The following is a 23,311-nucleotide window of genomic DNA, read 5'->3' on the forward strand; positions in this document are numbered from 1 at the left end:
CTGGTTAACTGTTTGGGGAAGAGAGCATAGAAGTGGTTACAGCTAAACAAAGGAATGGGAGTGACTCGGGAGCACCTTGATGGGTGTGACCAGGATAAACCTAAGCTCCTTGTACCAGTGGGGAAAGGACACAGCAATGTCATCCTACAGGAACTGTTGAGTAGAATGCTAAGTCTAAGCACTCATTTTTCAGTAGGGCTAGAGATGTAGGTTCTGGGAACCACAATCTCCCAGGTAGGAGTCAATTCACCTACCACTGAACTACCTGCCCATTCCTAAAATCCCATGGCCTTTTAATTCTCGGATTTATTCCAGTCTTACGTGGTTTAAAAAGTCAAGTGTGGGGCCGGAGCGATAGCACAAGCAGGTAGGGCATTTGCCTTGCACGCGGCTGACCCGGGTTCGATCCCCGGCATCCCATATGGTCCCCCAAGCACTGCCAGGAGTAGTTCCTGAGTGCAAAGCCAGGAGTAACCCCTGAGCATCGCTGGGTGTGACCCAAAAAAGAAAAAATAAATAAATAAAAATAAAAATAAAAAGCCAAGTGTATTTTTTAATAAAAGCATTTTGTAAGTTCAATTGACAAATATCTGAGTTATACTCGTTCAATATTTACTTTGTGAATATTTTGTGTGTGTGTGTGTGTTCGATTCCCAGCATCCTCTATGGTCCCCTGAGTACCACCAGGAGTAATTCCTGAGTGCAAAGCCAGGAGTAACTCCTGGTCATCGCCAGGTGTGACCCAAAAAGCAAAAAAAAAAGGAGGGGTGTCAGTTCACTCTACTAGTAGTAACAAAAATTGATACAGGAACAAGGCCTGCGGTGCTGAAAGGTAAAAAGGCATGAGAAAGTGAAGGGAAATGAAAGCAGTGATTAACGGTTATGGGTATAATGTCTGGGTGTTTACACGGAGATTGAATAGATAAAGGAGTTCAATGACCAAATGCCCAATTGTATTCCAAGAAAATATATTAACTTGATTTTTATAGCATTCAACTCTTGTTTTTGCTTTTATTTTGGGAACACACCAGCAGTGCTCTGGAGTTACTTCCACAGTGCTCCGAGAACCATTCGGGCCAGGAATTGTGAACACAAACCACAGCAAAAGTTCCACCACTGAGTCACAACCCTGCACCTCAAACCCTTTTGGTTTTTTGTTGTTGTTGTTGTTGTTGTTTTGGCTTTTTTGGTCACACCTGGCGATGCACAGGGGTTACTCCTGGCTCTGCACTCAGGAATTACCCCTGGCAGTGCTCAGGGGACCATATGGGATGCTGGGAATTGAACCCGGGTCGACGGTCGACCGCGCGCAAGGCAAACGCCCTACCAGCTGTGCTATTGCTCCAGTCCCCTCAAACCCTTTTGTAAGGGGGAGACTTATCAAAATCATGTGAGAATAATGAGTTCAAGGAGAAAACTGAAAATGTATTTTATTCTAAAATATTTATAGGATTAAGGTTATCTATTTATTAAATGACCATAATGCACAGAAGCAAGCAGGTACCAATGTATAGGATGCCCTTTCTGAGCTTTAATAAAACATTAACATCACATTTACTGGGGCTGGAGTGATAGCACAGCGGTTAGGGCATTTGCCTTGCACGGAGCCAACCTGCATTCAATCCCCAGCAACCCAAGTACCACCAGGAGTAATTCCTGAGCATTTCTGAGTGTGACCCAAAAAGAAAAAAAAATTAAATAAAATAAAATCACATTTACTTTGTGTTGGGTTCAGCATAGTATTTTCACAACCACCTGGATATGATTAAATAGGGTGAGACTTGGGACTCTAACAGAGGGAAACATTAAAGAGAGATACCCCTCAAGGGCAGAAAGCTTGCAGTTCAGTGATTTCTCAAGATCCATGAAGAGCTTCAGATATTCTTTAGTTCTCCCGAAGATCGATAGTATTTTTGGCTACATGGCTTTGTCTTTTAGCTTTCCATAAAAAAAAAAAAAAAATGAGAACAAGCCATAGAAGTTCAACCAGACTTCATCCTTCTGGGGCTTTCTGACTGGCCTCAGTTAGAGCCATCCTCTCCGTGGTGGTCTTCCTCTCCTATCTCCTGACTCTGGTGGGAAACTCCACCATTATCCTGGTGTCTACCTGGACCTCCAGCTCCACACGCCCATGAACTTCTTCCTCTCCAATCTGTCCTTCTACCAACAGTGTTTTCCCCAGATGCTGGTAAATCTTTGGGGTCCAGATAAATCCATTACTCAACTCAGGTGTATGCTCCAAGCTTCCATTGCCCTGGACCTGGGTGCCACAGAGTGTCTGCTCTTGGCTGTCATGGCCTATGACCGCTATGCCGCTGTGTGCCAGCCTCTGCACGGTGATAATGCACCCTCAGCTCTGCCACAGGATAGTCATAACGTCCTGGTTGGGTGGCCTTGGAAGTGCCATAGTTATTTGCTCCTTGACTTTGAGGTTGCCAAGATGTGGGCACCGAGAGGTGGATAATTTTTTCTGCGAGATGCCAGCGTTGATCAAGATGGCTTGTGCTTCTTCAAAAGTAGTTGAGACTGTGGTCTTTTCTCTTGGAGTGACATATTTTCTAGTGCCATTGTCACTGATTCTCATATCTTATGGCATCATCACTCATGCTGTGATGAGGATCGAATCCGCAGGAAGAAGATGGAGAAAAATCCTCAACGCCTGCAGCTCCCACCTCACCGTGGTGGCTCTCTTTTATGAAGAGCCATTTCTTTGTACATGAAATCACAGAGTAACAGCACAGCCCCCGATGAGGGCAAGCTCCTGACTCATCTACACCATCATCACTCCCAGCCTGAACCCTCTGATCTGCACGCTGAGAAACAAAGATGTCAAGAGTGCAGTGAAGCCCACCGCCGAGATGTGATCCCGGGGGCCGCACGCATGTGCGGCCTCTCCGCAGCTGCACGAGTGTGAATCCAGACCCAGCAAAACCTCTTTCGGCATGGGCAACTCCTCGCAGAATGTCTCCAGCCTGAGAACTAAGCCTCGGCCCCGTGCCCGCCCAGGAGGGGAAAGGTATTTCTCTCTCTCTTGCCTCTTTCTCTCCGGGGATGAAGGGCGCGGTGGCCGCCATATTATGACGACCACAGATTGGATTTTCAAGCCTGCAATGATCCAATATCTGGGAGAAATCTCCCTGGACTTAGTTGTTAAAGTACGGAAATTCAAAACCGCGAGGCCGCACGACCTCATTTGTCTTCACAGTAGGTCTGAATCTAGTGGGGTGCTCCTAACAACAATAGTGAGGTTTGTGTTGAGATATTGGATTTAACCAAAGTAAACAGAAAGTAAAATGAAACTTATCAGTTACAAGGTGGGAGGTGGGAGGGCGGGATGGGAGATGTGTGTGTGGGTCTTTTTTTTTTTTTTTTGGTGGTGGTATATGGGTGCTGGTGAAGGGATGGTTGTTTCAGCATTGCATAACTGAGACCTAAGCCTGAAAGCATTGTAATCTTCCACATGGTGATTTAATAAAATAAAATTTTTATTTAAAAAAAAAAGAGTGCAGTGAAGAGGCTGCTGTTTGCAAAGAAAGGCTCAGCAGAGTCATGAGTTGCACAAGGAGGGGTGGAGGGAGATAAAAAAAAAAAAAACCTCTATCTAGAGAAGCACGGGAAATAATACTGAACTGGTGCAACAGAATTAGACTCATCTATTCAATAAGCATCTCTTCATTCAGGGGGAGCTAAACCATGGTCCCAGTTTATGATCCACTGAAATATCCGAAGAATCACTTCACTCTATCGTGGCTATCATTGTCATCCGGCTGGTAGGCGAGAGCGCACAGGCCCAGAGGACGGGACGTGGTCATTATTTTCCGCCTCGTTCATCACGCCAGGTGCGGCAGTAACCCAGTGCCCGGGATCTCCACGGGGTCTCCCCTGCCCCAAACAATTTCCAAATTCCAGATTGCAGGAGCGAGCGCGGCTCGGGTCCACAGCTGCCGTGTCCGCTCAGCGCCACCAGGTGGCGGTGTTGAGAACTGACCTCGCCGCCGGCGCTGCCACGGCCCCCGCGGCCACGAAATCTCTGTACAGGCTGCATCTCTGCACCGGCCACGGCGGTCTGTCTGCAGGAGACCCTGCACCCACTTCTGCACGACACATCTTCCCCCACCTGGACCCCGGGCTGGCTCTGTGCGTGGCAGGATCCCATTTTCAGATCTTCCATCGGAAAAGCACGCAGCGCCCTCCCTCCCAGAGCCTGCGCCCGGTCACTCTGGCAGAACTGCCTGGGCCTGAGGTTCTTGAGTCCCAGATCAAAAGTTCCCTCTTACAGTTCCATCTCCGTGGACCACTTTGGGTTTGTTTGGGTTTTTTCCCCTTCATCCATGCTGCAGAGTCACGCGTTACCCCGAGTGCCCAGCAGAGGGCGCGCCTGACCGCCGCTCCGCAGGGCAGCTGCCCGCAAGGGGCCTGGAAAAAAGCTCATTTTCCCTCTAAACCAATTTAGGAGGGGAAAGAACTTTCCCGGACCTCCTGGGCCATCCGGCAGGAGGAGGGAGGTGAGGGAAACGCGCACACGCCTGGATCTCCCCGCATGAACGGCAGTTAAAGAGAAAGACGTTAACCCTTTCCAGACCGCTCAGACACACAAGCCGTCTCTTGCCCACTCTGAAACTGGTGTCCAAGGTTCTGCCCGTTTACGGGTCAGCCCCGAGGACTTATCCTAGCAACCTGGTGGGGCACCGACAGAGATTAGTATCCAAGGCCAGGGAACTCAGGGGTTAGGAGGACTGGTCAGTGGTAGGAACTACCCACAAGTGTGTGCGGGGCGGAGGTGGGTGAGATGGAGAAAGACGCTGTGACGTAATAGCCGGGAGTGATGACGCCGGGCAAGGCCGAGGGTTAGAAGCAGGTAAGGGATGTTCCTGATGACCTTTCAGTATCAATACTGCAAACACAGTACTTGAAAGGGGAGAGAGAAAGGGAGAGGGGGGAGAGGGAGAGAGAGAAGGAGAAAGGGGGAGAGAGAGAGAGAGAGACAGAGACAGAGACAGAGACAGAGACAGAGACAGAGGAGAGAGGGAGAGAAGAACAGTGCCTGTCCCAGAGGCAGCAGGGGTGGAGGGAGGGACCTGGGGGCACCGGTGCCGGGGGTGCACTGGCGGAGGGATGGGTGCTGGAACACTGTGTCTGTGTGCCTGAAACCTAATCATGAACAGCTTAGTGAAAGTCTATCTCACTGTGATTCAATAAAAAAAGTTTAAAAAAAAGTTTATTGGGGAGGCAACACGGCTGTGCTCGTGGGTCCGGGGCTTCCGCTCTGCCCCTCCCCTCCCTGCTGCTCTGATGCAGCCGCGGAGGTTCTACCCGTTTATCCCACTCAAGATACCCGGGAATATTCTAAAGACAGTGTCACCGCTCTGCCCCGCCCACACCAGCCTCGCAGGGAAACGCTCGGGTGGGTCAGGACGGGTAGCGTTTGCCACCGGCACGCACGTGGCACGGACTCTCGCGTTCCACCAGCCACCGGGCTGTGCCTGAAGCCCCGTGAGTCCTCAGGACACGGCAGCTGGCCCCAGCGCCTCAGTTTCCCAGGGACCCTGGATGCCTCTGGGCGAGGGACGGGAATCGGCCCCAGCGCGGCCCAGGCGTTCCCCGCGCGCATCCCCTGCCCTCGCACAGAAGAGTTGCAGGCGGAGCTGAAGTCACGGGGATTGTGGCGCCAACCAGACCGTCAGGATGAGCCCGTGGAGACTGACCCGCACACGGGCAGACATGGGGACCCGTGAAATGGGCGAGCTATGACTCGTGTGTCCCGACTGGTGTGGAAAGGGTTAAACACCTCTTCCTTTGGCTGCCTTTTAGCTCCCAGTGTCACCTAGAAGCATCTTCCCTTCCTCACAGACCCTAACCCAGCTGGCTAGGAATGCAGACATTCCCTCACACCCCCTAAGGCCCCAGACGGGGGCTGTAACCCAAGGCACCTGGATCCCTGGGTTGCTGACCATTGGGATGACAGGCTCAACCGGGCAAAATATTCCTTGATGTCTTGATGTCCCTCCTGTAACCGCTTTTCCCCGTTAATGATTTCTGTGTGCTGAGTGCATTACATGTGTGCACGTAGGATGGTAAGTAAAAGGGGCCCCGGGCGCTTCTCTATGCTTCTCTGCAGAGCGAGCAAGGAGCCTCTCCAGCCAATTCCATTTCTCTCGCGTCTCTTATCTGAGCACCCCTGACTGAAGGAATATTCACGCAATAAATCTCATACTATTTTTTTATACACCACAAATGAATGCCGTCATTCTTATAGTCATCCCTCTCCTTCTGACTCATTCATTTCACTCAGCATGACACTCTCCATGTCCATTCATTTATAGGCAAATTTCATGAGTTTGTTTTTCCTGATAGCTGCATAGTATTCCATCGTGTAGATGTGCCACAGGTTCTCTATCCAGTTGTCTGTTCTCGGACACTCGGGTTGTTTCCAGATTCTGGCTGTGGGGACTAGTGCTGCCGTGGGCACAGGAGTGCAGATGGTGAATAAGCTTCTTGTCCGAGGCTTCGACTCCGTGTGCGTGGCGGGGGGGGGGGCACGGGTGAGAAGGCTGGGGGGCTCACCACAGGCAAGCCCACCTGCCCGTGAAGCCTCCAGACCCTGACTCAGCATGGTGCTCCTAGCTCCACAGCTGGTTAAAACGAGCCCCATGGGACAGGGTTTCTGCCCACATCGGGACCTGAGACGTGTCCCTCTGCTTTTTGCCCCTCTGGACAATCCGGGGTTCTTTTCTTTCCCATTTTTGGCATTTTGAGCCACACCCTGCAGTGCTCAGGGCTTACTCCTGGGACTGTGTGGTCAGCAACATACTCACAGGGACTGAACCTGGACCAGCCGTGTACCAGGCAGGCGCCCAAACCCCTGTACAGTGTCCTCGGCCCCACCTGTGGCTTCTGTTGCTCTCTCCCCTCATACTTCTTTTAAGTAAATTCCTCTAAATAAAACTATTTTTAAAAAAATAATGGAGTTAGAAACAATGGACTCGTATAGTAAAGTTGCAGGCTATAGAATCAATACCCAAAGTCCATGGCTTTCCTATATGCAAATAATGAGAGAGAAGAAAGTGACCTGAGAAAAGCAATCCCATTCACAATTGCGCCTCAAAAAATCAAGTACCTCGGAATCAGCTTAACAAAGGAGGTAAAGGACTTGTATAATGAAAACTATAAAACGCTACTTCAGGAAATAAAAGAGAACACGAGGAAATGGAAAAATATCCCCTGCTCATGGATTGGAAGAATTAATATTGTCAAAATGGCAATTCTCCCCAAAGCATTGTACAAATTCAATGAGATCCCTATAGGGATACCCTTGACATTCTTCAAAGAAATGGAGCAAGCGCTCCTGAAATTCATATGGAACAATAAGCCCCCACGAATAGCTAAAGCAATCCTTGGGAAAAAGAAAATGGGAGGAATCAACCTCCCCAACTTCCAACTCTACTACAAAGCGGTAGTCATTAAAACAGCATGGTATTGGAACAAAGGCAGAGCTGCAGACCAATGGAACAGGGTTGAATACTCTGACATACACCCCCAAATATATGATCATCTAATCTTTGATAAGGGAGCAAGAAATGTGAGGTGGAGCAAGGAAAGCATGTTTAACAAATTGTGCTGGCAAAACTGGACAGCTACATGCAAAAAAAATGGGTTTAGACCTCCACCTATCACCATGTACAAAAGTCAGATCAAAATGGATTAAAGACCTCAACATCAGACCAGAATCCCTAAGGTACATTGAAGATACGGTCGGCAAAACCCTCCACGACATTGAAGCCAAAGGTACCTTCAAAGCTGACACGCCACTGGCCAAGCAAGTGAAAACAAAGATAAATAAATGGGACTATCTCAAACTAAGAAGCTTCTGCAACTCAAAAGAAACAGTGACCAAAATACAAAGACAATCTACAGAATGGGAAAGGATATTTATGCAGTACCCATCCGATAAAGGGTTGATAACAAGGATATACAATGCACTGGTTGAACTCCACAAGAAGAAAACTGCCAACCCGATCAAAAAGTGGGGTGATGAAATGAACAGAAACTTTTCCAAAGAAGAAATCCGAATGGCTGAGAGGCACATGAGAAAATGTTCAACATCACTAATTATCAGAGAGATGCAGATCAAAACAACCATGAGATATCATCTCACACCACAGAGACTGGCCCACATCCCAAAAAACAAAAGCAACCGGTGTTGGCGTGGATATGGCGAGAAACCTTCACTGCTGGTGGGAATGCTGACTGGTTCAGCCCTTTTGGAAAACAATATGGACGATTTTCAAAAAGTTAGAAATTGAGCTCCCCTTTGACCCAGCAATACCACTCCTGGAAATATATCCCGGAGAGGCAAAAAGGTATAGTAGAGATGACATCTGCATTTCCATGTTCATTGCTGCTCTGTTTACAATAGCCACAATATGAAAAAAACCAGAGTGCCCGAAAACAGATGATTGGCTAAAGAAACTCTGGTATATTTACACAATGGAATACTATGTAGCTGTCAGAAAACATGAAGTCATGAAATTTACATATAAGTGGATCAACATGGAAAGTATCATGCTGAGTGAAATGAGTCAGAAAGAAAGAGACAGATATAGAAAGATCACACTCATATGTGGAATATAAAGTAGCTGAGAGGTACAAGCTTACAATGTTGCAATTCCTGGCAGACATTTCTCTGGACTTAGTTACTAAAATACTAAAATACAGAAATCCAAAACTATGCTGCTGCTAGTGCGGCCTCCTGACCTCACATCTCTTCATTCTCAACAATGAAAAACAAATTACCAAATGCTTTCTTTTCAGCAGATCGACTTTAGGGGGGAGAAACTCCAAATCAATAATAGTGAATTTTTTTGTTGAAATATTGAATGTAATCAAAGTAAAGTGAAAGTAAAGTGAAATTTACCAGTTACACATGCGGGGTGGGGGGCTGGGGAGGTGGGGGGAGGGGGGAGTTATATCGTGATTCTTGGTGGTGGAATATGTGCACTGGTGAAGGGATGGGTGTTTGAGCATTGTATAACTGAGACTTAAACCTGAAAAGCTTTGTAACTTTCCACATGGTGAATCAATAAAAGAATTTAAAAAAAAAATTAATGGAGAGAAAAATGCTTGTAAAATGCAATATGTATCCATGGCCCATCAGTACCTCTTAAACATATGCCCAGAAGATATGCTTGGGTCAGAGCAATAGTGCAGCGAGAACTTGCATGCAGCCAACCCAGGTTGAATACCCGCACCCCCTAAAGACCCCCGAGCCTGTCAGGAGTGATCCCTGTGTGCAGAGCCAGGCATAAGCCCTAAACAGCACCAGGTATGCCCCCCTCAAAAAAAGAAAAGAGATGCTTTCATGCAGATCAACAAATAAAATCTTTTTAAGGGAGCAGGGGGAGGGCGGGACACTGAGATAATGGAGCAAGTGGAAACTCTGGTGAAGGGTGTGATGTGGGGATGGTGCATGAAAGCTTATCAGTAGCTAAATTGTGGGGCTAAAATAAAAATTTTTGAGTTTATATGTCATCTTCATGTGAGTAAAAATATGTAATTATCCAAAATGTTCAATTGGTGTTAGGATATTGAATGTACCATATCAGCATGATCAATTTTATTTTAAAAATAAATAAATAAGTAAATTTTATGTCCCTCAGTGAGTAAAGAGGAAATGATTGCACTGTATTCACAACACGGAATGTTGTGTAGCAATGGAAGGAAAAATACTGGATCTTAGAGACTCAAAGGCAAATGAAAATAGAAAATTCCCAAAAGGACATATAAAATATGCTATCCTTTGGGAGGCCATAAATATATTATCTATGTATTCCTATGTATGTGAATATATTAACACATAAATTTTATCTTAAATCAAGTATGTCAAGGACACACAAGCCAAGATCATGGTTTCCTGGGGCCATGGAGGAAGGAAGAGTATAAATATGCAAGGTTGGAACTGAGCTAAGTTTCTAGATTTTGGTAGGATCAAAGGTAATCAAGGGATCAATTTTAAAGTATATTTGATTACGTTGGAAAGGCAATAGTCTTTGAATAGGATGCATTGATAAAGCCACCTTATAGAGAAAATGCTTGTAAAATTTAATATATATTTCATGTTCCATCATATCTGTTTTATGTATATTCACTACTAATTAGAATTACTAATTTTATATTTATCAACAAACAGCTTCCTTCCTGTGCACATAGAAACTAGATAATTGCAGGTTTTTCTCAGTATTTGCTGCCTCTCCTGTATAACTAACTAAATTCAATTAAATGTATTAATTCATATATACAGTTTACCATTATATTTGCAATGTTCAATATAATGCATAAAAAGTTCATTTCTAACACTAAATTCCATCAATAATTTATGAATGGAAAGAAAAAGAAAACATGAGACAACATCTTAAGGGATCTTTGCATAAAATTGCTGCTTGGATAAAGCCTCTGCCCATAGCCATAGATTTCTTAATCACCTCTGGGAGCACCAGTCCCCAAGGTAGAAATCACTTCAACAAAGCAACCTTTAGACATGCATAAATGCTTCCTGCCATTAAGGAATCATCTCACTGTACATAGAGTCCATGCTGAGCATTTTGCAACAGACCTGAGAGACATGGGAGAAATATGAGCTAAATTAGATTGTCTAGAGAAACTACCCAGGGTAATTGTGTTATTAAAACACAAGGATTTGACCACTGTGAAGATCAGGATGTGGATACGGGGAGAGAGAGGGTCAGAGTGTTCTGAGCGGGTGGGGCTCTCAGAGAAGCTCCCGAGTGCTCAGTCATGTTCTTGTACCTGGGGGTAGGTTACAGAAACATTCATTTCAATCATACAGCAGTGGCATTTTTTGTTGCTGAAAACAAAAGCTTTTCCTATCTCATGAGCTGGGGGAGAAGGCGGCTGGGATGGAGAAGGGATCACTAAGTCAATGATGGTTGGAGGAATCACTCGAGATGGGAGATGAGTGCTGAAAGCAGAGAAGGGACCAAACGTGATGGCCTCTCAGTATCTGTATTGCAAACCATAATGCCCAAAAATAGAGAGAGTATGGGGGAAATTGTCTGCCATGGAGGCAGGGAGAGGGTTGGAGGTGGGGGATTGGATACTGGGGACATTGGTGGTGGAGAATGTGCACTGGAGGAGGGATGGGTGTTTGATCGTTTTATGACTGAAACTCAAACATGAAAGCTTATAAACTTTATCTCATGGTTATTCAATAAGTAATAATAATAATCATTGTCACTGTCACTGTCATCCCATTGCTCATCGATTTGCTGGAGCGGGCACCAGTAACGTCTCTATTGTAAGACTCGTTACTGTTTTTGGCATATCGAATACGCCACGGGTAACTTGCCAGGCTCTGCCGTCGGGCAGGATACTCTCGGTAGCTTGCTGGGCTCTCTGAGAGGGACGGAGGAATCAAACCCTGGTCGGCCGCATGCAAGGCAAACGCCCTACCCGTGTGCCCACAACATCTTATAATAATAATAATGATAAAAAGAAAATAAAAGCTCTTGTCTGGGTGTCACAAACAAGCATCTTTGAGCCCATCACCGGAAGGAGGGCAGAGTACTGGTGAGGGGAAGCCGCTGTCCCGGGCACCCTGATTCCTGACAGATGAGTGGGAGCACCGTGGAAGGCTCCCTAGGCTGGCCAGAGACTGGACTCCAAGTCTATCCCCACCTTCAGTGGTTTAAAAAAAATTAAATTAGGGACAGTGAGATAGTGTAGTGGAGAGGGCATTTCCCTTGCACACCAAGGGAAATGTGGAGGGAAGAAAAGATCAATTATACTTTTTGTCATGGAAGCTTTTGGAAGCTCAAGTCCTCTCCCACCTCTAGGGTTTGTCAATTCAGCACGTTTAGTTTGTTCATATGCACTTATAATATATATACATATATATTGGGTTTGGGGACACACTTGGCAATGCTCAGTCTTACTCCTGGCTCTGCACTCAGAAATTATTCCTGGCGGTACTCAAGGGACTTCACTGGGTGCTGGAGATCTGACCCAGCCCCGCTGCCTGCAAGGCAAGTGTCCTACCCTGTGTACTGTCTCTCCAGCTCCATATTTTTGTGTTTTAAAGTAGTGAAATTTTCCACATTTCAATTAACTCAGACCGTCATGACCAACTCACCAAAAGAACAATGGAGACTTACAGGGTAGACGGAATAAAAAGGTGAAGAGCATTTTGTACTTTATAATTTAATATGACCAATATGCTCCAAAGTTTTCATAAGATGAAACTTTTGAAAGGAAGTACTATTAAAAAGGAAGTACTATTGCCTTCATGTAACACATCAGAACTTCAAAGGCTGACTGCAGAGGATGTCTTGCTTCCAAATGGTGAACTTGGGATTTGGTCCCTGCATGTTGTTTTTCAGTTTGGGGGTCACCCCGGCCATGCTCCTGGTTAACTCCTGGCTCTGCACTCAAGAATCACTCCAGGTGGTGCTCAGAGAGCCACATGGGATGCCAGGGACCAAACCCAGGTGGGTCCCACAAAGCAGCCAGAGGTTCTGCATAGATTGGTGCATTCCATGGAGAATACAATGCACTGATTAGTGAATGAATTCTTTTTGTTAACTCTTTTTATTGAATTAGCCTTGCTAATTTTGTTAGTCAGGTAGTAGATGCCAACAAAAATGTTGCTATCCATACATTGTAACCTAACACCTCTTAAATTAGATACATTTTAGCTGAGTAATTTAGAATATATCTCGTTCTTAAAATGATTCAACAGATATAGATATTTCTAGATATAGTGTATCATCATAATACATAGATCATGGATAATATAGTATATTGAGCCTTTTCAGTGGTTTACAATCATACATGACTTAAATATGGAGAGGCTGGGGCTCTGAACTCAGGATACATGCTTAAAGTCTTGTTTCATATGAGAAAATAGTAAAATTAGTGAGTCTTGGGTATCTATAAGAGTCTATAGAGATTTTTGTATAACCGAAGTTGGCATATTTTGCTGTTACTTTTGTTGCTAACATGGTATTATCTCCTCGCTTCCTAAAGAAGAATGGACGTAAACAATGGGAGTTACGGGACAGACTTTATCCTTCTGGGGTTTTCTGACAGACCCCAAGTAGAACGCATCATCTCCGTGGTGGTCTTCCTCTCCTATCTCGTGACTCTGGTGGGAAACTCGACCATCATCCTGGTGTCTTACCTGGACCCCCAGCTCCACACGCCCATGTACTTCTTCCTCTCCAACCTGTCGCTTTTGGATCTCTGCTGTACAACTACCATTGTCCCCCAGATGCTGGTAAATATATGGGGTCAAAAAAAGTTGATCACATACGGAGGGTGTGTGCTCCAGCTCTTCTTTGCCCTGGACCTGGGCGCCACAGAGTGTCTGCTCTTGGCTGTGATGGCCTATGACCGCTATGCAGCTGTGTGCCAGCCTCTGCACTACACGGTGATAATGAACCCTCAGCTCTGCCACAGGATGGTGCTGGCTGCCTGATTAATTACTCTTGGCTGTGCCACAGTTATCTCCACTTTGACTTTGATGCTGCCAAGATGTGGGCACCGAGAAGTGGATAATTTTTTCTGTGAGATGCCAGCGTTGATCAAGATGGCTTGTGCTTCTTCAAAAGTGGTTGAGACTGTGGTCTTTTCTCTTGGAGTGATATATTTTCTAGTGCCATTGTCACTGATTCTCATATCTTATGGCATCATCACTCGTGCTGTGATGAGGATCAAGTCCGCAGGAAGATGGAGAAAAATCCTCAATACCTGCGGCTCCCACCTCACCGTGGTGACTCTCTTTTATGGAACAGCCATTTCTATGTACATGAAACCACAGAATAACAGTAAGTCCCAAGAGAAGTTCCTGACTCTCTTCTACTCCATCATCACCCCCAGCCTCAACCCTCTGATCTACACTCTAAGAAACAAAGATGTCAAGAGTGCAGTGAAGAGGCTGCTGTTTGCAAAGAAATGCTCAGCAGTTCTTTGAGTTATATATTTAAAAATTCAGAGTGTAGAGAAACCAGGAAATATCATTGACCTACAGAAGATGGTGTTTTGTTTATACAAAGAACATTCTTCTCCTCCTCCTCTTTCTTTTTTTTTCTTCTTCTTCACCTCCTCCTCCTCTTCTTCCTCCTCCTCCTCCTTCCTCCTCCTACTCCTCCTCCTACTCCTCCTACTCCTCCTTCTTCTTGTTCTTCTTCTTCTCCTCCTCCTCCTCCTTCTCCTTTCTCCTTCCACTTCTCCTCCTACTCCTTCTTCCCCTCCTCCTCCTCCTTCTTCTTCTCCTTCCTTCTTCTTCTTCTCCTTCCTTTTCTCTTTTCTTCTTCTTCTTCTTCTTCTTCTTCTTCTTCTTCTTCTTCTTCTTCTTCTTCTTCTTCTTCTTCTTCTTCTTCTTCTCCTGTTCCTTCTCCCTCTCCTTCTCCTCTTTTTGTCCTTCTCCTCCTCTTCTTCCTGCTCTTATACCTCCTTCTCCTTCTCCTTCTCCTCCTTCTCTATCTTCTACTCTTGTTCCCCCTCTTCCACCTCCATCTCCTCCTCCTCTACCTATTTCTCCTTCTCCTTCTCCTCCTTCATCTTGTTATTCTTATTCTCCTCTTTCTCTCCTCCTCCTCCTCTTCCTCCTTCTCCTCCTTTTTTATTTTTTGGCTTTTTTCTGTTTTGTTTTCCTTTCGGCCACACCCACTGGTGCTCAGGGGATACTCCCAGCTGTGCCTGGAGGCTGCTCCCAGAGGCCACACACAGATTTTCTGCTTGCAAAGGATTAGCCTGCTGCACCATCTCTCAGGACCTTCAAAAGCATCTCTTGGATGTTTTCTGTGTACCAAGAGTTGAACTACCTGCTGAATTTATAAATATGAAAGAAATCATATAAATAAAGAGAAATAGGTGGATAAACAAAGATCTAAATCACTTTATCACTGTCATCCTGTTGGTCACCAATTTGGTTGAGTGGGACCAATAACATCTCCATTCATCCTAGCCCTGAGATTTTAGCAGCCTCTCTTTACTCATCCTTCCCAACGGTGCCGCATTAGAGGCTATTCAGGGTCAGGTGAATGAGACCCATCATTGTCACTGTTTTTGGCATATGAATACACCACAGGAAGTTTGCTAGGCTCTCCCATGCAGGCAGGAAACTTTCAGTAGCTTGCAAGTTCTCTGAGAGGGAGAACTAGGCTATAAGATGTCTATAAGATGTCTATATAAGAGAAATCATATAGGGAGCTTGGTTTTATAGTTTCTGGATCTTGGCTGTTTTGGGGATTACATGGCACTGGGGCAGTTTGTAACTTGTAACAGGGTGTGACTGCCAAGCTACTGGAAAATGGGGAATCTGGGTGGAGGATGCCCAATCCCAATCTGAGCAGGCTTGGTGATCTCAGCCCCAGGTTCCGCATAACTGGATTCCTCTGCCATTTCCTTCATGTGTGAGGCTCGTCCGAGCATGTGAAGAGTGGCCTTGAGCACGGCTGTGGTTGGGTTCCGAAGGACTTCAGCTGCTGGGGCTCTGCTTGGGGTGGGGAAGGAAACTCAACCCGCCCCCTCCAAGGGGCCCTAGTAAAGACAGTCAGGCACTGGGGCAAGAGACTCTGCGAAGATCTAAATACAAACCAAAATATACCCCATATAAAAAAACCAAGGCTAATGAGAGACCCAGGTAGATAAACATGTCAGTATAAAATTTGGTAATTAAATAAAGATATTAGTCTCTCATCGATGTGCTGACATCACACTCTCCAGGACCAGGTCCAAGTTGTGTCAGATGAGGTACTGATACTCATGTGCTTTTGTTTTGGTTTGGTTTTTGTTTGGGGATCACCGCCAGAGATTCTCCAGGATTACTTAGGGCACTGCACTGAGAAATTACTCCTGGCAGCCTCAGGGGACCATATGTGATGCCAGGGATCAAACTGCCAGGAAGGCACGTACCTTATACTCTGTACTATCTTTCCTACCCCTCACATGCTTTTCTAAATGAATAAATAAATAAATAGTGATCCTTTTTAGAAGATTTCTTTCACCCGCCCCACCCCCCCACACACATCTGGAGCTTCCTACTTTTTTCACCTTCCCTTAAATAAAGTCTTTTCTGAATAAATAAATAAATAAGGATAATGAAACACATTTATCAAAGATTATATAAGAACTTGTATTCTAATGTCAGACCATAAGGACACTGATATCTTCCTTCCCGACTCACTCTTCTACTTTCTTTTTTCAAAAATCACTCCCGGCCGTTCACCTAATAATGTCGAAGGAGTCTTTGTCCTGGAAAATTGAGCCCAGAAACCTCCACTACATGCTTGCTTCAAGCTCTTTAGGGCCGAGGACCACTGAGCTGCAAATTCCACTTCCTTCTCTGACCCAGTCACACACACAGAAATCGGGTCTCATCTCCTCAGTTGTCTGCTCTCATGAGACGCTACTTGCCATCACCTCCCTCCCACCCCTTCCTCTTGGCCAGAGCGTGAATCTGAAGAGTTTCTGGTCTATACCCCACCACCACCAGCACCACCACCACCAAAAATAAACCCTAGGGGACGTTGCAACAGTACAAACAGTATAGCAAAAACAGAGTACTGCTACCTGCAGACCCATGCCAAATATCTACAGGAGACTAAAGTCTGAAACATCTCATATGAATTCAGCCATAGAACCTTGAAGTCTCTCTACTATAGTAGCTTTTCTTTCACCCTTTTCTGGCCTTTTAAAGAGTTTGGCATTTTTTTCCATCAAGCAATGTGCTCCCTAAACAAATAGCATCACCATAACCACGTTAGTATTCACCAGAAATACAGCTCTGGGGGCCTCATCTCAGACCCCTGCATCAAAACTCAGTGGGTCAGAGGGTCAATCCACTGGCCTATGTCTTCACAAGCTCTCCAGGAGATGAGGCTGATGCCTTGAGACCCAGCACGTGAGAGAACAAGGACAGATCAAATAGGCCAGACCCAGTTTAGACACAGCAAAGTCACAATGCACGCACATGTTTCTGCTTTGTTGAAAAGTTCTTCAATCAGGTAGGAGCGGGGATGAGGTTCAGTGGTAGAACACTTGCTTTGAATGAGCCTCCGCAAGCAGAAGAAAAAAGGAAAACCCTGGTGCAACACGTGGTAACTGAACATACGGAAGAGAAAACACTTTAATTTTATGAAATAGAAGTTGAGGTTCGACAGGCCTGAGTCCCATCCCCGCCACTCTCAAAGTAGAAGAATTGCACAATCCCACACTGGCCTGCCAGTTCTTACTCTATTTCACTGACAACTGTAATCCAGTGAGTCTGGAGACCCCTGTGCTGGGGAATGAGCAATAAATAGACACATGAAAACAAAAATAGAAAAATTGGTTATCTACTGAATGGTCAGCAGAAAACCAATAGGCACATGAAAAAGTATGCTTTGTTACTGATCCTCGGGGAAATTCAAATTTCAAAAAGTGAAGATATATAACCTCACTCCAGTGAAATTGGTGCACATCACATCTGAGGATAAAAACAAGCAACACTGGGTACGATTCAAAGGGAAAAGTAGAGCTTTTCAAGGAGGGTGTGGGGCTTGAGTAATCAGAGATATAATCACAATTGAAAGGACAGTCTAATTTCATGAAGTATTTGCAAGGTGATGTTGCAGGAAATTTTGGCAGTGATTTTGACTGAGATGCATCAACTCAATTAAAGAAATTTGTTCTTATTCCATGGGCTGGAGCAATAGCACAGCGGGTAGGGCGTTTGCCTTGCACACGATCGACCCGGGTTCAATTCCCAGCATCCCATATGGTCCCCTGAGCACAGCCAGGAGTAATTCCTGAGTGCAGAGCCAGGAGTAACCCTGTGCATCGCTGGGTGTGACCCAAAAAGCAAAAAAAAATTGTTCTTATTCCAAAGGGGGGGAAAAAGCAACATTGGTGGGAAAATGGGGGGAAGGAATACTCATCCACTCATCCACTGATGTTGGAATACGTCTGGGTCCATCACTATGGAAAGCAGGATAGAGATAGCTCAAAAAATTAAGAATTGAGCTTTCACATGACCCAGCCACTTCAATTCTTGGCATCTACCCTTAATATCCAAAAAAAAAAAACCACTACTTCAAAAGACATTGCAGGGTGCAAAATGATAGTCCAGCAAGTAATACACTTGACTTGCATGCAGCCCACCCGAGTTTGATCCTTGGCATTCTATTTGGTCCCCAAGCACTGCCAGCAGTAATTACTGAGAACAGAGCCAGGACTAAACCCTGAGCACAGGAGTTTAGTTAAGTATGTTTTGGTGGAGTATCACAGGACAGGTGTGACCCAAAAACAAAAAAAAAATGTACTTACACTCCTGTGCTCATTGCAGTGTTATTCACAATAGCCATGTTACAAAAACAACCCAGGAATCCAAGAATAGAGGAGTATATAAACAAATAGTGGCATATAGGAAACACATTGGAATACTACTCAGCTATAGAAAATGCCTGTAAAGTTTAATACGTATTTATTCTTCCAAGAATATGCCCAGAAGATATATTTGTGTGTGTTCTCAAAAGATATATAATGCAGTGTTCCTCATGATTTAGTCTTTCATGAAAACAAAAGACTACAATTCTCAAAAATGACCATCAGTAGTGAGGATTAAAGGATTGTACCACATTCACATGGTGCAATCTTGTATTACAGTGGAACAGAAACAACCTCAGCTTCGAAATCTATTGGATCATTTGAATAACTATAAAGCAAGTGACAAAAAAATTCAAAACACATATAAAACATAACACCCTTATGGAAGCTAAAAAAATAACTGCATACTACTTAGTATTCAAATATACATGTGAATACATTCATATATAAGTTATAACCTAAAATATATTTGTGATGGGCTTAAGATTCTTGATTTCCTTGGGCCAGGCAGGAAGGACAGTGTATGAGGGCAGTAATCTAAGTTTGCAGTTCTTCACTGAGTAGCCAGCTCAAAGGCATCAAGGGTATTAAATTTAATTTCTTGAAAATGTAACAATCATGGGCTGGAGTGATAGCACAGCGTGTAGGGCGTTTGCCTTGCACGAGGCCAACCCGGGTTCGAATCCCAGCATCCCATATGGTCCCCTGAGTACCGCCAGGAGTGATTCCTGAGTGCAGAGCCGGGAGTAACCCCTGTGCATCACCAGGTGTGACCCAAAAAGCAAAAAAAAAAAGAAAATGTAACAATCATGATATGTCTCATGAATAACTATAAATTAGAATTAATGGTTCCATGGTTCTGAACAAATACTGTCATTCCCTCTGCACAGAAAACCTAGATAATTGTCAATTCTTCTTCATTGTGTTTGCTCTCTCTTCTGTGGAAAAAACAAAATTTTGATTTAGTATGTTGATTTTATACATAGTTTTAAATTATATTTGCAATCTTCAATAAAAAATAGACAATCATGATCACCTTTGTAACTGTATGTCTCATGATGATTTAATTTTTTAATTTTAATAAGAAATATATACTACATAAAGTAATTTATTTCCAAAATTAATTTCCATGGGAAAGAATTTTAATGCAGAAAGAAGAAAGAAAGAAGGAAGGAAGGAAGGAAGGAAGAAAGAAAGAAAGAAAGAAAGAAAGAAAGAAAGAAAGAAAGAAAGAAAGAAAGAAAGAAAGAAAGAAAGAAAGAAAGAAAGAAAGAAAGAGGGAGGGAGGGAGGGAGGGAGGGAGGGAGGGAGGGAGGGAGGGAGGGAAGGAGGGTGGGAGGGAGGGTGGGAAGGAGAGACGGAGGGAGGGAGAGAAGGAAGGAAGGAAGGAAGGAAGGAAGGAAGGAAGGAAGGAAGGAAGGAAGGAAGGAAGGAAGGAAGGAAGGAAGGAAGGAGGGAAGGAAGGAAGGAAGGAAGGAAGGAAGGAAGGAAGGAAGGAAGGAAGGAAGGAAGGAAGGAAGGAAGGAAGGAAGGAAGAAGGAAGAAGGAGAGAGGGAAAGAAAGAAAGAAAGAAAGAAAGAAAGAAAGAAAGAAAGAAAGAAAGAAAGAAAGAAAGAAAGAAAGAAAGAAAGAAAGAAAGAAAGAAAGAAAGAAGGAAGGAAGGAAGGAAGGAAGGAAGGAAGGAAGGAAGGAAGGAAGGAAGGAAGGAAGGAGGAGGAGAGAGGGAAAGAAAGAAAGAAAGAAAGAAAGAAAGAAAGAAAGAAAGAAAGAAAGAAAGAAAGAAAGAAAGAAAGAAAGAAAGAAAGAAAGAAAGAAAGAAAGAAAGAAAGAAAGAAAGAAAGAAAGAAAGAAAGAAAGAAAGAAAGAAAGAAAGAAAGAAAGAAAGAAAGAAAGAAAGAAAGAAAGAAAGAAATGTCTTAAGGGATCTTCTAATAAAATTGCTGCTGGGATAAGCCTCTGCCCATAGTCCTAGTTTCCTTAATCACCTCTGTGAGCACCAGTCCCCAAGGTCAAAATCACTTCAACCAAGTAGCCTTTAGCCTTGTGCATAAATGCTTTCTACTACTATGAAATGATTCTCGCCGTACGTATGGAGTCCGTGCAGAGCATTTGCTTAGTTAGTCAGAATCTACCTACAAATGCGTCCTGTGATTCTCCACCAAAACACACTTAACAAAACGGGGCTGACCAACCACCAGCCTTAACTTTTGTTTCATCATCCATGTTAGACAGAGACTTGTATGAAATTGCCCATCAACCGGCAGTTAAAAGTGAGTGTGATTTGGTGGGAGTAGGAGAAACTCGGTGGCTAACCAAGGATTTCTGAGGCGCAGCAAGCAGTTAAATGAGACTTTGTCTGTGTTATCAGTGATGTTTAGGATCATCTCCCTGGAAGAGCATTCCGTTTAGACAGCATGAGGGTGTGACGGCCGCGAGGTCTTTCCTGAAGAGAACACAAACAGAACCTCATGTTCTTTCCTTGAGGTAAGTATTCTCTGCTATCTCAATAAATATACAATTCTTTACTAGGAAATGGTCTCCAAAAGCATAGGTTTTATTCTAACCTAAAAGCAAAAAGAGGAAAGTTATGTGAGATGTAAATAAATGCCAGTTTTCTGCTGTTTCCAGGATCGAGGACTGAATTGATTCAACAAGAGGAGTTGGTGGCTATTGCAGTTCTGGGTGTCCAATATGAGCCAAGTAGCTGCTCAAGTAGGAATTTACACTTAACGTTATTTCAGCATCCCTCCCATAAAGTGGTTGTGCTGTTAGAAGAACTTTTTGACAGCTAGGGAAACTGAGGAATGGGAGAAGTGTATTATGGAATGGGAGGAGTGAGCAAGACGGACTCTCCTGCACTCACAACGGTCTGGGGTTTTGTTTGCTTGACTTTTATCTTCTGTTCTAGTTTAGATAACGTGGTTATAATACTGTTGTCTTTCATGGTTTCGTTGTATAAGGTCACTGCTCTGTCACCACCACCCAAGTGTCCCAGATGCTCTATATCTGTCCTTAAGGCCCCTCTGCTCTGCCCCGACCTTCCTCCCTTCCGCCTCCCTCTCTACCCAGTCTTCTCAGAGGACAAGCATTTGTCCTTATTTCTCATTGCCAAGGCAGGGGGTTAGTTCTTTTATGTTTTACCTCTCTGCATGCTACTTCAATATACCTCTTGAAAATCATGAAATTAAGAAATTATTGGGGGAGGGCCGGAGCAGTAGTATAGCAGGTAGGGCATTTGCCTTGCACGCGGCCAATGGGGGTTCGATCCCCAGCATCTCATATGGTCCCCTGAGCACCGCCAGGAGTGATTCCTGAGCGAAGAGCCAGGAGTAAATCCTGAGCATCCATGGGTGTGACTCGAAAAGCAAAAAAAAAAAAAAATCGAGTAAGAAATGATTTGAGGGCGCTCACACCCATGTTGTTCAGATATGGTGCCGGGCAGGGAGCTGGTGGAAGGCAAGCGACCTACCACTATTCTATCTCCCTGTCCCCACTGGTGTTCTCTAACTTTATTTAGACACCTATAACTTTTTATAATTCTAACTTTTCTCTCCGTATTATTGTATCCATTCAAATAACATTGAGTTGGTGTAGTTCATTGTCCTAATTTTACTGAAGAAAATGTAACATTACTACATTATTAGAAACTGGAATCCAACAATGAAAAATTTAAAAAATAAAGTTTTAAGGGCCAGAGCTATAGTACATTGCACATGTCCCACCTGGGCTCTCCCATATGGTTTTCCCGGGCACCACCAGGAGTAATTCCTGATGCAGGGCCAAGAGTAACCCCTGAGTATCTCTGGGTGTGGCTCAAAAACAACAACAAAAATTTTTTTAAAGAAAAAAGAAATTAAAAAGGAGTTTTTTTAAGGTAGCAATACAACTTATTTCTCATCTCACCTGATTTTAGTATCATATTCACATATACTAAAAAAATATGTAATCTAAATCTTGAGACACAAGACTTAAAAACAATATGAAGGGGCTGGAGCAATAGCACAGCGGGTAGGGCATTTGCCTTGCACACAGCTGACCCAGGTTCGATTCCCAGCATCCCATATGGTCCCCTGAGCACCACCAGGAGTAATTCCTGAGTGCATCGCCAGGAGTGACCCCTGAGCATCGCCGGGTGTGACCCAAAAGCAAAAAAAAAAAATAAAATAAAATAAACAATATGGAAAATGTCTAAAAGCTAAAGAGAAAAGATCTCTATTTGGGTTTATAATATCAAACCACATAAAGGATTTCTCCTGGCTAGAAGATACTTCCAGTAGATCCTGGGGGACAAAGTTTATGACCCAAAATTTAAATAAGTCAGTATGTTTTTACTAAGTACAGTTTGTCACATATAGTTTGCAAGATGTGAATAGAGGGCCAGGGAGACAGTACAGGGGTTAAATCGCTTTCCTTGCACACAAGTAGACCCAGGGTCAATACCTGGCACCACATATGGTCACCTGAGCATCACCAGGAATGATTCCTGAGCACAGAGCCAGCAGTAAACCCTGAGCACTGCTGGGTCAGGCCATAAAACAGCAGGCAGACACACACACACACACACACACACACACACACACAGAGCAGTCAATAGATCACAGACTTTCTCCATTCTTTTCAGAGTGTAATAGAGTTCATTTGACTGCTGTGTTTTCTCTTGAACTTGCCAATATGAGATATTTGAAAATCCTGAGGTGTTATTTGAAGAGAAACTGGAAAGTCTGTAGTTGAGGGTTAAACAGGGTTAGGATCATTTAGTCATTTGTTCAGGGAAGAGTCAGCAATTTAAGCATATATTTTAATAAAAGATGATAATGTTAAGAGATTTTAAAGGCATGGGGGGGGGGCTGGAGCGATAGCACAGCGGGTAGGGCGTTTGCCTTGCAAGCAGCCAACCCAGGTTCGATTCCCAGCATCCCATATGGTCCCT

The 23,311-nt window shown here is 44.4% G+C and overlaps 1 pseudogene; it reads left to right on the forward strand.

Moving 5' to 3' along the window:
• Positions 1-13,042: 13,042 nt before the first annotated feature.
• LOC129402468 (olfactory receptor 2W1-like) lies at positions 13,043-13,984 on the forward strand (annotated as a pseudogene).
• Positions 13,985-23,311: the final 9,327 nt, after the last annotated feature.

The sequence above is a fragment of the Sorex araneus genome, chromosome 2, assembly GCF_027595985.1.
Source record: "Sorex araneus isolate mSorAra2 chromosome 2, mSorAra2.pri, whole genome shotgun sequence".
In the NCBI taxonomy this organism is placed as follows: Eukaryota; Metazoa; Chordata; class Mammalia; order Eulipotyphla; family Soricidae; genus Sorex; species Sorex araneus.